This window comes from Mesocricetus auratus, unplaced genomic scaffold (genome assembly GCF_017639785.1).
Source record: "Mesocricetus auratus isolate SY011 unplaced genomic scaffold, BCM_Maur_2.0 Super-Scaffold_100011, whole genome shotgun sequence".
In the NCBI taxonomy this organism is placed as follows: Eukaryota; Metazoa; Chordata; class Mammalia; order Rodentia; family Cricetidae; genus Mesocricetus; species Mesocricetus auratus.
In genome coordinates, this window is record NW_024429195.1 from 57,080,752 (window position 1) to 57,096,402 (window position 15,651).

A 15,651-nucleotide genomic window follows, 5' to 3' on the forward strand; every position below is an offset into this window, starting at 1 on the left:
CTTACTATGGAGTCACACATCAGAAAATGAAACTCAGTCTTTCCTATTTTATACTCAAAGTATCATGGGAGTATGTGAATGGACTCTGATTTATAAATAATTGCCAACTACTAACATTTAAAGTCCTTTGACAAAGGGTATCATGTTGTTTCCTTAGTGATTGTTGCCATTAGTTTTTTAAAGCGAATTTTAGCAGTGATTGAGAGGGAAAACAAGAAAATTTGTTTCCCCTACATTTTGTCTTCCAAAGTTCTAAGTGTAGTCTTTAACTTCTGAGTTGGAGTAAATGTAAGTTTATACACACAGACACAAAATCCAAGTAGGGCACAAATATTGCCAAAGGGACTGAAATGTTGATCTCTGCTTAGTGAATACTATGTTAAAATACAAAATAAATTGTATTACTCCTGTTACTTGCTTCTTTAACTCATAGCGATAAAAATATTTTAATGAACATGCCCAGATGGGCTTTTTTGCCAAAAAGACTTGTTTAAAGGAAGATGCACAGCAATGAAATATGAAACAGCCTGTCAAACTACACAGACTGACTGGCTTGTTACTGTGTTCACTACACGACTTGTATTTCAGGTCTTTCTTGTGTGGAAGACACAGAAGCAGCATACAAGAAGAGTTCCAATAAACACTGTTCTTAGGGTGAGGCTGTCTTGTTGGTGATCTTTTTGATCAATACACCCTTGGCCTCAAGCTTTGGTGACTGGCTTCTATCCCACTCTTACTTAAGTCTCTATTTTTGTAAACAGAATTCAGATACTTGTAGCAGTTTTCAAATATCATCTCTACTGTTATGGCATTAATCTTATTCAAAGGTTATATAACTTATCTAATAAAAACATGCATATTTCTACATGTACATATACATGTATTTGTTTGTGCATTTACTCATTATTTATTTATATTTATTTATTTATTTTTACATCCCAACTACAATTTTCCCTCCGTTCTCTCCTACCAACTCTTCCACCTACCTTCCATTTGCCACACCCCAATCCACTCCTCTGTTTCTACTCAGAAAAGGGCAGTTCTTCAATGGATATCAACATAACATGACGTCTCAAGTTGCATGAAGACTAAGCACCTCCCCTTGTTTTAAAGTTGTCTGACATAACCCAGTATGAGGAATAGGGTTCCAAAAACCAGCAAAAAGTCAGAGACAGCATCTGCTCCTTCTGTTTGGCAGGAGTCCCACAAGAAGACCAAGTTTATATGGAAGCTTTAAATCAATAAACAGTTGAGCATTTGACCAATGAAATTCAGTAAAGTGTTTTGATGCTAGTTTCCAGTCCTTTAAATATGTCTGCTTACTTTGAATTCCTTTCATATTCTCTATCAATTGATTTTGCTTTAAGTAATGTACAAAGATACAGTTTTGTTGTTCCTAATTATAGTAACAGCATCATTCATTGAACACTCCCCTTTTTTCATGGAATAATAATCTCTCATTCTGTGTCTGTTGGAACTCATAACCAGAATGACATCACAGGTAATTTGTCTTTGGAAAGCTGTGAGTGTTCAATACTCTATCTGATACTCATATCATCACATTTATCTGGGTAGTGAAAGGGGATGTTTTTTGTGAGCTTCAAATTTATTTTTTATCTGCTAAACCTGCTACTACTGCACTGAATTACAAGCTTTCAAATTCTATTTGGAAATCTTTCCATTTAGATACTGGATCCTAATTATAAAAGTAAATATTAGTTTATAATTATACTCCTGTAACTGCATTTACCTTATTAAATACCAAGTGTAAATTGGAACCTGAATTTCTTTGTAGTCTTAGTAACAGCTTACTTAAAGATTTTCTGAATTCTTCCCACTTTGAGAAAGCTTGTGTGAACCCAAAGTCTTTGGAACAAGTAGAAATTCTGATAGATTCGAACCTGCATCACCTGCATCTGATAAATTACATTCTGTATTAGTTTTAGGATATAATGAGGCAGGTGCAGTGGTGTACAAACTCAGCACTTAGGAGGCCAAGAAAGAGCCTCATGTCCTATATAGCAAACTTTGTCTCAAGCATAAAGAAAAAAAGCAAAATATTATAGAATTTATAAATCCTTCCCTTATTAAAATGTACAAACATGTATTTGCTCAAAACTTCAAATGAAAAACTATGTGCTTTTTGTGGGCTAACTACATAAAATGCTAAGTCACTGGCTTTGGCACAGTGTCCTCTCTGGGACAGAATGTTTTCTTGCCTTGTCAAAACTTCCATTTTGTTCTTTGATACATATTCTTTTTTATTCTTAATTCCCTTATATAACAAAGATTATATAAATGACTGGGCCTTTAATATTCTATCAAACTTCTTTAAATGTGAGAGATGCTACGAAAGTATACTTTAATAAGTTGAAACCTATAGAGTTGCAAATGAAGTCACTAATATTATGTACATATATATTTTTATTTTTGTAATTAAAATATAATTATATCAGTTCTCTCTTCCCTTTCCTCACTCTAAACTCTCTCATATACCCCATTTCTTCCTTTTTATATTAATTGTTATATACATAAGAATATACATTTGCATATATATCCTTAAATATATAAATACAAACTTGCACATTTGGTATAATGTACTTGTACATTTATATTTTACATAAATAAATATAATAAGCAAACAAAAATTCTATTAAAAAACTGTAGCCTAAGGGGGCATTAATGGAACACATACCTTATTACTAACCAATAACACTCTAATTGGACTTAAGACCTACTCAACAATAGAGGGAACCTAGTAAATTACCAAGGGCTGATGAAGTCATGAATCTAGGAGAAGACTCTACAGCTCTCTCTTTGCTAAATCTGCATAATCCCAAAACATACTCTAAGTATTTGTACTTATACCTTATACCCACAGATACATGTTTTCTTCATCCCTTATCCAAGAACTTCTTTTTGCATCAGGAAGAGGAGGAGAAACCATTACAAAGAATTATACCCAATCAAAATGAAGAGTTGTGGAGCCCAGTGCAGGAGATACATTCAAAACAAAACAAAAAACTACTACATCTAAGTCTGAAGGAATATTACAGAAGAGAGGGTAGAAAGTTGTAAGAGTCAGAGGATCAGAATTTGTTGTGAGATTGTGTCCCTGGAAATTTCAGAAGCTACACCCATAAAGATTCACCAAGCTACCCATTATCTGTATAAGGAGAACAACAGTATACATGCAAAATTTGATGGAGAAAGGTAATGAGGCCCCAATGCTACATGAAGAACTACAGGTAAGTAAAGAATTGGAGAAATAGTCTTCTCCAGGAAAGGGCACACCAACTGGTTATTCATTACCAAATAGTTAGCCCTGAAAACACATAAACCAGTAACATTATACAGACTGACTGAAGAGGCTATATTGGGAAAAATATGTGTGTGTGTGTGTGTGTGTGTGTGTGTGTGTGTGTGTGTGCGCGCGCATATAACAGCAACTAATGAAAGAAGAGGCCACAAATTTGAAAGATCAAAGAAGGATATACATGTGGGTTTGGAAGCAGAAAATGATGTGATTATATTAAAACCTTAACAATAAAGAAATAATAAAGAGTATTTAAAAACTGAGTGAAAATAGTTTAAATAAGACTTTATTGATATCCAACTCAATTTCTTGGTGCTTTTAAGTGATTGCGGTACAGGCAATCCACTATCTTCAATTTGCTGGGTACAAAGGACATGTGTGCCCCTCAATTCCTATGTTCTGCCTTAACTCTACATACATACTTATATCTTCACAACACAATTGCAACATCAATGAATAGCTTGAGACCCCAACAGAATACTGACTGGTTCATTATTAACAGTATTATTAGAGAGAAATGCAGTATTTGCTTGGCATCCAGATTCAGTGGCTTGGGTTTATTCATTTGTTCGTTTTTTTTGTTTTGTTTTGTTTTTTTGGTTTTTCAAGACAGGGTTTCTCTGTGACTTTGGAGGCTGTCCTGGAACTAGTTCTTATAGACCAGGCTGGCCTCGAACTCACAGAGATCCGCCTGCCTCTGCCTCCCAAGTGCTGGGATTAAAGGCGTGCGCCACCAACGCCCGGCCCATTTGTTCATTTTTTGTTATTGTTGTTGTTAATTTTGTTTCATGCAACGTTTACTATACCGAAGTAGCAGGTATCTTGAAGAGGTAGCCAGCAGTTGGCAGTGAGAACGGAACCCACATCTCTTTGTAGCTATGAAAGTTTCTGAAGAGTTACACTTTTGATCCTACAAATAAAACTACCTCAGAAAACATACACTGGCATACACAGGCGTACACTGGATTCTCTCAGTTGCTGTGCTACCCTCGAAGAACTCAGCACTTCCTTGTCAGCCGAGCTATGTCTGAAAACGTTTCTGAAATGTGCGTCCTTCTCTTTAAATAAACAGATAGAAAAAATAAAATATGATTCTGCACCACATTCTTATTTTATTTTATCTCCATTTTGAAATAATCTTGGTCCTATTACCCCTCAGCTCAAGTGAGCAGCTCGACCGCGGGGACTACTGTAGCACAAGGCACTTCAAATACAGGAATTTTTATATTTAAGAGTGAAATGAAATTGAGAGACCAAATCACTTGCACATTGCTGCAAATTTCCCATGCTCATTTTCTTTTTAGAATAACAAGCTGGCCTGGGTAATACGATTTAGAGAAACTGAAATTCACTGCTAAATCTACTACTTGTAGGATGAGCATGACTGACGGTAGGAGGCAGAATCGGGCTTTAATTCTAATTGACTACCTACCTGACTTTTATCTTTTCCCTTCACTGCTTTACTCTTGCTTCTATTACTTTAGCTTTAAAAATCATTATGAAAATTATAAATGGGTGTGTTTTAATTTTCTTCTTAGTCTTTGGTATTTCCAGGAGACATAAATAAAATTTAGGAATCATCGTGATGACATTTCTGTCTCCTTTCTGAAAAATTTAGCTCAGTTTTTCCCTCTTTGGGGGTGGGTAACATTTAATAAAGATGCTTCTCTGATACAGATTAGTAAAGAAATTTATTGGAGTAGAATAAATATTTTTAAATCATGCATTTCCTTTATCTCCATTTTATTTTGATTGTATTTAATGAGACAAGCTTTATAATACATTGAGTTTGCAAAAGACTTGGAAATCTACCATTTATAATTTTTAATTTATATTTAAGCTGTGTCAATTTGTCATCTTATGTATGAATTTATCTTTCATTCCTATGTTCTAATGACTTGGGTGATAATTTTAAGTCACCATTTCTAGTTATGCTTTACATCCCAAAACTCTTTAAAAATTAAATATGCCATTAAGTTATAGTTTTTACTCTTCAAATTTTCCCTGAATCCAAATAAATGTAGAAATATTATTTTTCTATCTTGCTAATAATTAGCAAACAATTATGTCTGTAACACGTGGAAAATCCACTAGTGAGGAAATTCCATGTATAAGGTTTCCTCTGTTTCAAACTTGATTATGTTCTTCAAAATCATCAACTAATTTTGTTCTTTAAGAAGTATCATTATTTTATGTGTATGTGGGCTTTACCTGCAGTGAGTCTGTTTACCTCCTGCATGCCGGGTGCCCTCCGAGTACAAAAGAGGACATTTGGATCTGGACTCTCTGAAGCTGAAATTACAGATGATTGCCAGGCACCATGTAAGTGCTGGGAATCAAGCCCAGGTCCTCTGGAACTGCAGCTGGTGCTCTTTTTTAATCTCTGAATATCAGCATAATTACATTTAATATCACAATCAAAATGAAACCCAAAAGGCAATTCCTTCCAAAGAGGTTTTTCAATTTCTGCTTTTCTCAGAATCGAAAAGTTTCTGCACCTGAACATAGTACAGGATCACAGCCAGTGCTCTTAGCCACTGAGACATCTTTCAAATACTTTAATTTCATTTTAAATTAACTAAGAAAACTAATATTATCATCTTAACTTCCTGTGCTCTAAAGTATTTTGCTTATGCTTAGTTTATCTGAAGCCATATCAGTATTTGCCCATACATAGTCTTGAGGAATATAATCCTTAACTCTGGCAACCTAATACTCATCGATCTTTCTTTCTCTCATTTGATTGTGCACTCCAGCTAATGTCACAATTATTTTTAAAGCAGATCCTGAATTCATGGCTGTGATGCTGTGGAGTACATCTTGCATCTTGTTTACACTCATGATCACATCGTTGATTGGTAATATAAGCATACTGCCCTCACCTCACACTTATGAAGCATACACCACTTACAGAGATATCAAAGTTCAAATAACAGTTTCCATTGATTTTAGATTGCTTTTGAACAATCATAACACTCCAAAATCCAGTGCCCAACTATTATAAATCTAGGACCATCAGTCATAGGTTTCTAATACTTTCTGCTTTTTTATTTCTTAAAGGATGATTTACACATAAGATTCACAATCTGGAGCACAGTACATGGCTCAGTGGGCAAATTTCATGGAGCACATATGTGAGAATATTGAGTTTGCTTCCCAACATCCACACAAAGAGGGCATGAAAATACACAGCCCCTGGCGGACAGGGAACTACTGACCTGCCAGTTAGGTGAACGGCTGTAGTTGAGATTTGCTGACAGCAATGACAAAAAGCAAGGTGGAAAAGTCATACAGGAAGACATTAGAATGTCATGCTATAACCTACACACACACACATGCATTCATATACACACACATACATTCATACACACACATGCATTCATGCAAACACACATAAGCATGATTTATAATTGTTCCACTTTAATTTTTATATAGTCAACTATTTTAAAGTGTTTAAATAAGAAAATATATGTTATATAAAAATAATTACCAATTTTATTTGGAAACAGAATTTTACATAAAATGATCAAATTGTTTGAAAATCATTTAAATCACAGAATAAAATCAAATTATTTTGTATCCGTTTTTAGTATTTTTACTTTTTACATTTTAAGTAGTAGCTAGTTTTATTCAGTTAGCAAGACTGTGTAGTATATTGACTGGTCCCAAGAGTTTGTGGATTGGCCAGGTGGTGGTGGCTCAGGCCTTTAATCTCAGCACTCAGGAGGCAGAGGCAGGAGGATCTATGTGAGTTTGAGACCAACCTGGCTGGTCTACAAGAGCTAGTTCCAGGACAGCCTCCAACGCCACAGAGAAACCCTGTCTCTAAAAACCAAAAAAAAAAAAAAAAAAAAAAAAAAAGAAGAAGAAGAAGAAAAAGAAAAGAAAAGAGTTTGTGGACGATGATTTGTTTTTTGTTTTTTGTTTTTTTTAACTTTTTTTTAGTTAAATAAGAAACAGGCTTGCTTAACATGGCATGTCAATCCCAGCTCCTCCCCCGCCCGCCCACAGACTCCCAACCCCCAATCCAATCCCCACTCTCCAGGGAGGGTGAGGCCCTTCATGGGGGAATCTCCAAAGTCTGTCATATCATTTAGGGCAGGGCCTAGGCCCTCCCCAATGTGTCCAGGCTGAGAAAGTAGAGTATACCTTCCTGTGGAATGAGCTCCCAAAGTTCATTCCTATGCCAGGGATAAATATTGATCTACTACCTGAGGCCGCATAGATTGCCAAGGCCAGGAGATTCCAGAAAGGGCAAGTGAAGGAGGTCGATATGAGGCGGGGGAAGCAACTTACCTCTGCCCTGAGTGGAGGCAGGAGCAGACAGGCACTCTCAGCAGGCTCCTGGTCATTTGGTCCTCCAGGGCTGAGTCAACCTGGCTGCAGTTCCCAGGCCAAGGCATCCCAGAAAGGCTGCTTTTTGTTTGTTTTGTTTTGTTTTATGCTTTCTTGAAACCCATAGCTATTTGTCTTTAATTTTATCAATGATTATTGACAAAAAAATAGTGAATCTGAAACCAAATGGGAATGATGCGAATATACAAGTCCTTATATAGTAAGAAGAGGTGACTCAGAAGTGACCATACATACATGAAGCCCATGGCTAAGAGAACATTCCTACTAATTATCTTACCAATTATGTCTATTGATCAAAGATCAATAGCGAAGCCATTTAGTTTTGCTTTGAAATGTGTTTGTTAGCTCAGCCCTGGCCATATGATTATAGGTGTGGTATAACTCAATGGAAGTTCGCATTATTGGGTTCTTATCAAGAGCAAGGCTTCCGTGGAGATGAAGATCTTTCAAGGATCTATAGATGACTTGCAGATTTCTTTGTCTGTCGTTCTTTATCACTTATCAAACTGAGCTTGGGATTGCTGCTAATTCCTGCCAAGGATGGGGTAAGGTTTGTGTAGATCCCTTGCTTGTGTTAGAACCAGTTCCTCATTAAAGCAGGACCGAGGACAGCATCAGAAGAGCAGCACTGATCTCACGTGACAGCTGGTCTCTCTGGGTCGGGCACACGGGAGAAAGAGAGCAGCTGGCTCAGTGCCCTGTGAGGAGTGCATCTTCTCCCTGCCTCACTGTGAGCTCCAGTCAGAACAAGTAAGCTTTTCTCACCCTTCAGTCTTAGCTCTCATGTGAATGATCTTAAGATTTCTTCTAGAAAAACATAGCATACAAATTCTTACAATAAGGTCCCTTATTTCTGTAACCAAAGTGAGGAATAAAATCTTTAACTGACATGGAGATAATAATTTTAGATAAAACAATAACCACCCATAGTATACAGCAGATACAACTAAATTTAAGAAAATTAAAATCTCAGAACTATTGTACCAAGAAAATTAGCTTTTTATTATTGTTACATTCAATGACTTTTTCAGTTATGAACTTCTGAATATTATGGTAATATTTGATTTGGCCATCTAAAAAAACTTTTTTATGTAGATCAAGTGATTTTGTTGCTTTAAAGCCTAATAATTTACATAACCAGAAAGAAATAATTATTTTTAAAGTGGAGGTCGATTTACCTTACCACCTAGGTACCACTCAACTGGAAAATAAGCATGTGAGGAATGCTGTCCAGACTTCTGAGAAGTGTACCTGAGTGGAACATTAGTGACCTCAGAATGCTAAGAGAAATGCAATATTGGGGGTGTGGGCTATGGAAACTGGAGTTTTTTCCAATTTAAAAACTTTTATTGTTGTCAAGCTTGAATTATTTGCTACCATGCAAAAGCATCATATAATTTAGGGAGAAATTGCATTTAATGGTGGATTTTGTTTTGACTTAATAAAACGTTGCTAGTATGAGGTTTCACCTTTCCAGTCACTAAATAAATAGCATTGTGGTAAGCTCTAAAGATAATTAATATGTTTCCAGCCCATGTTGAATATAGAAAAAGATGAAGGAATGTCTTCCACATGACATATGCTAGCATATTTTTATCATACATTTAAGAATAAATTAATGACACATACTGCATCAGTTATACTATGCATTAAAATATGAAAACTGAATTTATTACCATAGTTTCTTTTTCTTCCTCTAATTAGACCCACTAACAAGATATGTCATGCGAGAGACACTTTCAGAACAGTTGCTTCAGGTACAATCAGTCTGATGAACCTGACAGAAGTTTATTTTGAAAACTGGCACAATTAATGTACTCAGAGAATATCACAATGAACTATGCTAAGATATCCTACAAGTCAAAAGCAGAAAAGAGCTAAAAACACAGGGAGACAATGCAAAACCTTGGCTATAGTTGGTGACTCCCTCACCATTCAGAGTCTAAAATGACTCAACCCAAACCATTGTACTCCACAGTGTTTGGTGATTTTCTGCTTTATAGCAAATATGTAAAATAGGACGAATGCAAAAAAGCATGCTTTTATCATATCAGATACACTTCCTGAAAATGTACACTCATCAATTCGTAAGATTAACTTGATTCCAAGATATATGATATATGTATATATGCACATATATCATACGTAATTCTGTCAGATGTGAACTTGGCACAATTTAGTTTTTACATTTTATTTTCATATATTGTAACTCCCACTTTTAAGTTAAGGAGGTCAGAATTTTCAGATAAAGAGAAAATGATGATTATTATATTTTATATTTTAGATGTAGTAATGATTTACAAAGGATCAAATACATATTTTCAATTATTTTGGTTATATTTTTGCCACATTTTTTATAGAAAATTACATATCCTTCCCCCCATTCCCTCACCCTCCCATCCTCCCATGCTTCCCACTAACCACCCAACCTACCCACCACCCACTCCCCAGGGATAGTTAGACCCTCCACGGGAGATCATCAAAGTCTACCACATCATTTGGGGAAGGGCCCAGGTCCTCCTTTCCATATCTAGGCTGCAATAGTATCCTCCATTTTAGTGTAAAAAATTTACAAATATTTCAATATTTGTGTTTATACTTTTAACACACTAGGCTTTACTTTTCAACAAATGTTGTACTTAATATCAAACAGCACAAGAAGCAGTTAAAACAATTGTGTTTATTATATTCTGAATTACTAACACTACCATCCCTTGATCCTTAATTATAAACACAGTACAAAAATTTTAGACATAGTTTAATGATATATTGTATCAGCTATAAAGTAGGTTTTCTTTCGTTAAAATGACTAATTCCAATCCTGTTTTCTGCACTAATTTTCTCCATTAGTTTTACACTTATATTTTCAAATGCAATTTGATATTTTAATACAAATTTTGATATAATTTTGATATTTAATTGGCTACTTATCTCTGTGTATAGAACAGATAACACTTCCAAAGTGTTATCTGTTCCATATATACTCTTACCACACTTAAACAGTAAGTACCAAAATTACCACACAAACAGGTTAAATTCATTGATCGCTATAACTCATCAGTAGATATAATTGTTTTTTCTCTTTATGAAAGTAGAAACTGAGGTGCATGGCTATACATCAGTTAGAGAATGCAAAATGCAATTCAAGAAACATAGGGCTCAAAAGTTTTGTGATATTTTGTATTTTGTGCAATATGCAGCTCTCTTTGGGATGGTTTCACTCCCTCTCTGTCACTCTTCTTGGCAATTGTCTCACGGCTTTGTCATGGCCAACATATTAAGATGGTCACAGAACTCCAGGCTTCATTTTCACATGTTCACACCATGGCCTCTAGGGGCATTTATGTAGAAACTTCTTTGCTGAACATTATCTGGCCTCTGCAGCTCTCAAAAATTCAGAGGAACAATTCACAACTCCTTCCTTCTGTCATTAATTTCTCTAAAGCCAGCACCACTTGAGAGATACTACCAATTTTTGTTGCCATTGTGCCCCCTTTGAATCACATTAACTGTACTTTTTGTATTCAGTTGCTTTCTGGGAGCAAAAAGTTGTCTTTCACAAGTTGAAAGCTTAAATGGATGTGATCTGGCCTTAAGGGATCTATTTTCCTTATTTAAGCTCAGAGTGGGAGGGTCTCCATAACTGTGTTAATCTTTACAACCACTACAACCTCTCTTTTAGCACAAGTCTTGGCTGCAACATTAAACTTCTCAGTCTTCTTTTAATCTCCAAGCTACATTTACATTTTTTCTGTACCACTTGCTCTTTTTTGTCTTAGGCCTACTAAGTGCTTAGGACTCCATTCCACTAATTCAATGTTGCATAGTCTTTTTTATTTTTTTGTTTTTTTGAGACAGATTTTCTCTGTATTGTTTTGGAGGCTGTCCTGGAACTTGCTCTGTAGACCAGACTGGCCTCGAACTCACAGAGACCCGCCTGCCTCTGCCTCTCAAGTACTGGGATTAAAGGCATGTTCCACCAACACCCGGCCAATGTTGCATAGTCTTAAAACTGTGTCTCCCAAGGAAGTTATCCCATTACCTTTAAATTTAGCCTCAGTCAAATTATTAACACAAGAGAAAAAAATGCAACCAGATTCTTTACCAAATATTATAGAAATGTCTGCTAGCCTAGTTGCTGTTAGAGTCTTAGATTCCCCCTAAAATATCCTGAACTAGACCTCCACAGTCTTCTCTCTCAGAATTGTCTCCCAGATTTCAGTTAGAGTGGCTTAATAAGTCACGTCTACAATATTAAATCAATTTTGATTTTTCAGTCCAAGTTCGCAAATTATTCCATATTCTTCCAAAAAACATGATCAGATACTTCACATAAACACCCCACTTCTGGTTCCAACTTCTGCATTAGTTATATTTATATTGTGATAAAGTGACATGATTAAGAAAACTTATAGGAAAAAAAACTTTGTTTTTGCTTGTAGTTCCAAAGAGTTAGACTCCATAATGGAGGGGACAGCCTGTAGGCAACATAGTCACCAGAACAGGAAACTGAGAACTTTCCTGAAAGCATGAATCAGAGAGAGAGGAAAATGGAAATAATATGAGAATGGGGCTGTGTAATCAAAAAATTTGGCCCAAGTGATGAGTCTCCTCAAAAAGAGTCACCAACTGGGGAATCAGGCAAGCTTGAGACAGAGTCATGTTGCTCAGAGTGGTCTTGAACCTTGTATAGGGTTGAAACTAGCCTTAAAATTATTATCCTCCTGTCTCTACATGCCAAGTATTGAGGTGTATACCACTATACAAAACTTAATGTTTTTGTGTTTCTGACCCCTACCTTATCCTGCCTCTTCCAAAGAGCAAGTTTCAAACAAGGCATGAAGTTACCATTCATAGAAGGTTGCATAATCACCATATGATAGAGATTTTTATATCATTTTTTGCAGATTTGTAAAGGCAAAATTTAAATACCACAACATTCACCAAGTATAATTTGTAATTCAATGACATTTGAACATTTTGAAATTTCATAAATGTGACATCATCGCTTCAATCCAGCTTCAAAACAGTCTCATCATTTCAAGAATTTTCCTTATAATTTTCCACTTCGAATCTTCTCTAGCACTTCAAGAATATAAAATATGTGGAATGGGCTCCCAAAGTTCATTCCTATGCCAGGGCTAAATACTAATCTGCTACACGAGGCCCCATAGATTGCCAAGACCTCCTCACTGACACCCAAATTGAGGGGGTCTGGCTCAGTCCCAAAATCTAGCCACCCTGAACCTCTTAGAAAAGAAATTGGGAGGTACTCTTGAACAAATTGTTACAGGAGACCACTTCCTGAATATAACACCAGTAGCACAGACACTGAGATTGACAAATAGTAAATGGGACCTCCTGAAACTGAGAAGTTTCTGTAAGGCAAAAGACAAAGTCAACAAGACAAAAAGGCAACCCACAGAATGAAATAAGATATTCACTAACCCCACATCTGACAGAGGACTGATTCCAAAATTTATTAAGTCAACAAGCAAGTCTCCAAAGCACCAAAGGATCCAATTAAAAAGGGGGTACAGAACTAAATAGAGAATTCTCAATACAGGAATCTAAAATGTTTGATAGACACTTAGCCATCAGAGAAATGTAAATCGAAACAACTCTAATATACCATTGTACTCCTGTCAGAATGGTTAAAATAAAAAACGCTAATGACAGTTTATGCTAGGAAGGACTTGGAGAAAGGGGAACACTCCCCCACTGCTGGCTTCTCAGTTTCAGCAGGTCCCATTTATTAACTGAAAAGAACTTTCTTTTTTAGGTTTCTATCCACTGTGCATATCTGAACAAATACAGGTGAGGGAGTAAATTATTTGACTCCCTCAACTCTATTTTGAAAAGTGAATTTGGGAATCTTAGGTTTTGCCTTTAGAGGAATCATATCTTATTTGAAAATACTACTTGTCAATGTATCCTATGCTCTGAGTCAGGGTTCTATAGTGTTGTCCTTATACTGATCCTTAATACATATTAAACACTTTACTCAAATCACAAGAAGTTCCAAACCACTATTTGACTTAGGACTAAACAAGGGAAATGTGCAGCATGGTCTTGGACTCCAGGTAAAGTTACAAATAAATACAAACTGCCAAGATGCATACTGGTGGTGAAGCCTAAAGTAGGAGAAATCATAAAACAACAAAGAGGCTCATGAAGAGATATAGAAAAGAGAAAAATGTTAATAAGGTGGAAAGTAAGTTTCATTAGCTCTGCAAGGGTTTGTAGAGAACAGAAAGCAACCATGAGACTTTAAATGGGAAATTATTATCTTTGTCATTAGAAGAAAAATAGACAAAATTTCTTGGTTACATATATCAGATGTGTAGGAAATGGCAGCTATGACTTGATTTTAAGCAAACCCTCTACATTGCCAACAAATATCTCATTTTCAAAAATGCCATCATAAAAGTTATAAAACTAAAATTAAGTATATCTGCTTATCCAAACTTGTAGCTTGACTGAATGAAAGAGGAAGAAATAGGTTATCAATGCCTGTGACATTGCTCTCAAGTCACAAGGCTGTAATTTACGTATTGTCCTGATAACAGCATATGCCGCTTGAAAGGGAAGCTATGAGTGAGCACTAGAGCTGTGATTCAGTGGCCAGCATGCCCACTTATAAATCAATATGCCGCAATCAATCCTGCAACACTATTCAATTAAAGGGAGAACTCTGTCAGCATTTATATTCCAAATTAATGCTCCTCACAGACTAACAGGAGCTACACAGATCCAAGTACTTAGGCAAGATGTGGCTGAGCACATAATGACCCAGGCAATTGCCTGCTGGCAGTCCTCTCACCCCAAGTGAGCAATCCCCCACCACAAAAACAACTTCAAGACTATTTAGAGAGACTGTGACACTGAGGTTCAAATGAGTCTAACTATGTGGAGGTTGGTCTTATCACGTATGATATAAATCAACTACAGTTGCAAGTAATGACTTAATAAGATTCTCAAAAGCAACTTGGTTTACTCTAAAATGGAAAATAATCTTCTTCATTATATCAGAAAGTAAGGTATTAGCAGAAAAGGTAGAGAATTTGTCATAAAAGGATAGTTGAATGAAAATAATCACAATAATAAGTCTCTTGCAATCAACAAATGTCTCTTTCAGTTATAAAAGCATGTCACAGTATACATAAAATGAACCATATCTACTTTAAAGCCTGGCGCTGGCTTCCTCAGCTATGAATTTCTTATTTCTCAAAGTGGAAAATCCTTCGACTTGCATGTTGTTTCCAATGTGCTTGATGGTAGAACTAGTCCCTGACATGATACAGTACTAGACCATCTTGTGGTGTGGTGAAATATACTTCTATAACTTTTTATTTCCTCTATAAACATTTCCATTGCATAGGCCTAATTATTTTATTTCACTTTCTGCTATGGCAAAATTTGTTAATTTTACAGTATAGGTAATTTATAAACCAGCTGAATCTTTACTGTTGAATAATTCTGGAAATTATAAACAAGATATTATAATTTTAAAACTACTTTATAAATGATCCAGGGACTGTCATTGAGGTCCAAACGCAGTGCCCTTCTTTGGAATGCATTCAGTGAAATATGTTGAGGTCATTTATGACAGACAAAGACTTAGATAAAATAGAATTGTGGATATTTTCTCATAGTTACTTTCTTGTAATTTATGACAGACATATTTAAAACAATTAGAATGGTGAATATTTTCCCACAATTACTTTCTTCAAGCTTTCAGTTACCAGAGGTAAATGGTCAAAAGCATATGACAGAAACGTCTGTAGGTAAAATAAATGTAGGTATTTAAAGCAAATTTTAGTATAATCTGTTCTAATTATACCATTTTATTGGTTATTACTGTTGTTTCTCATATGCAATGCTTATAAATCCACCTTATGATAGTAGACACATAGGAAAAATATGAACTGTGGGGTTTGTATTTTCTGTAGTTTCAAGCACTCCTTGGGGGTCTTGGA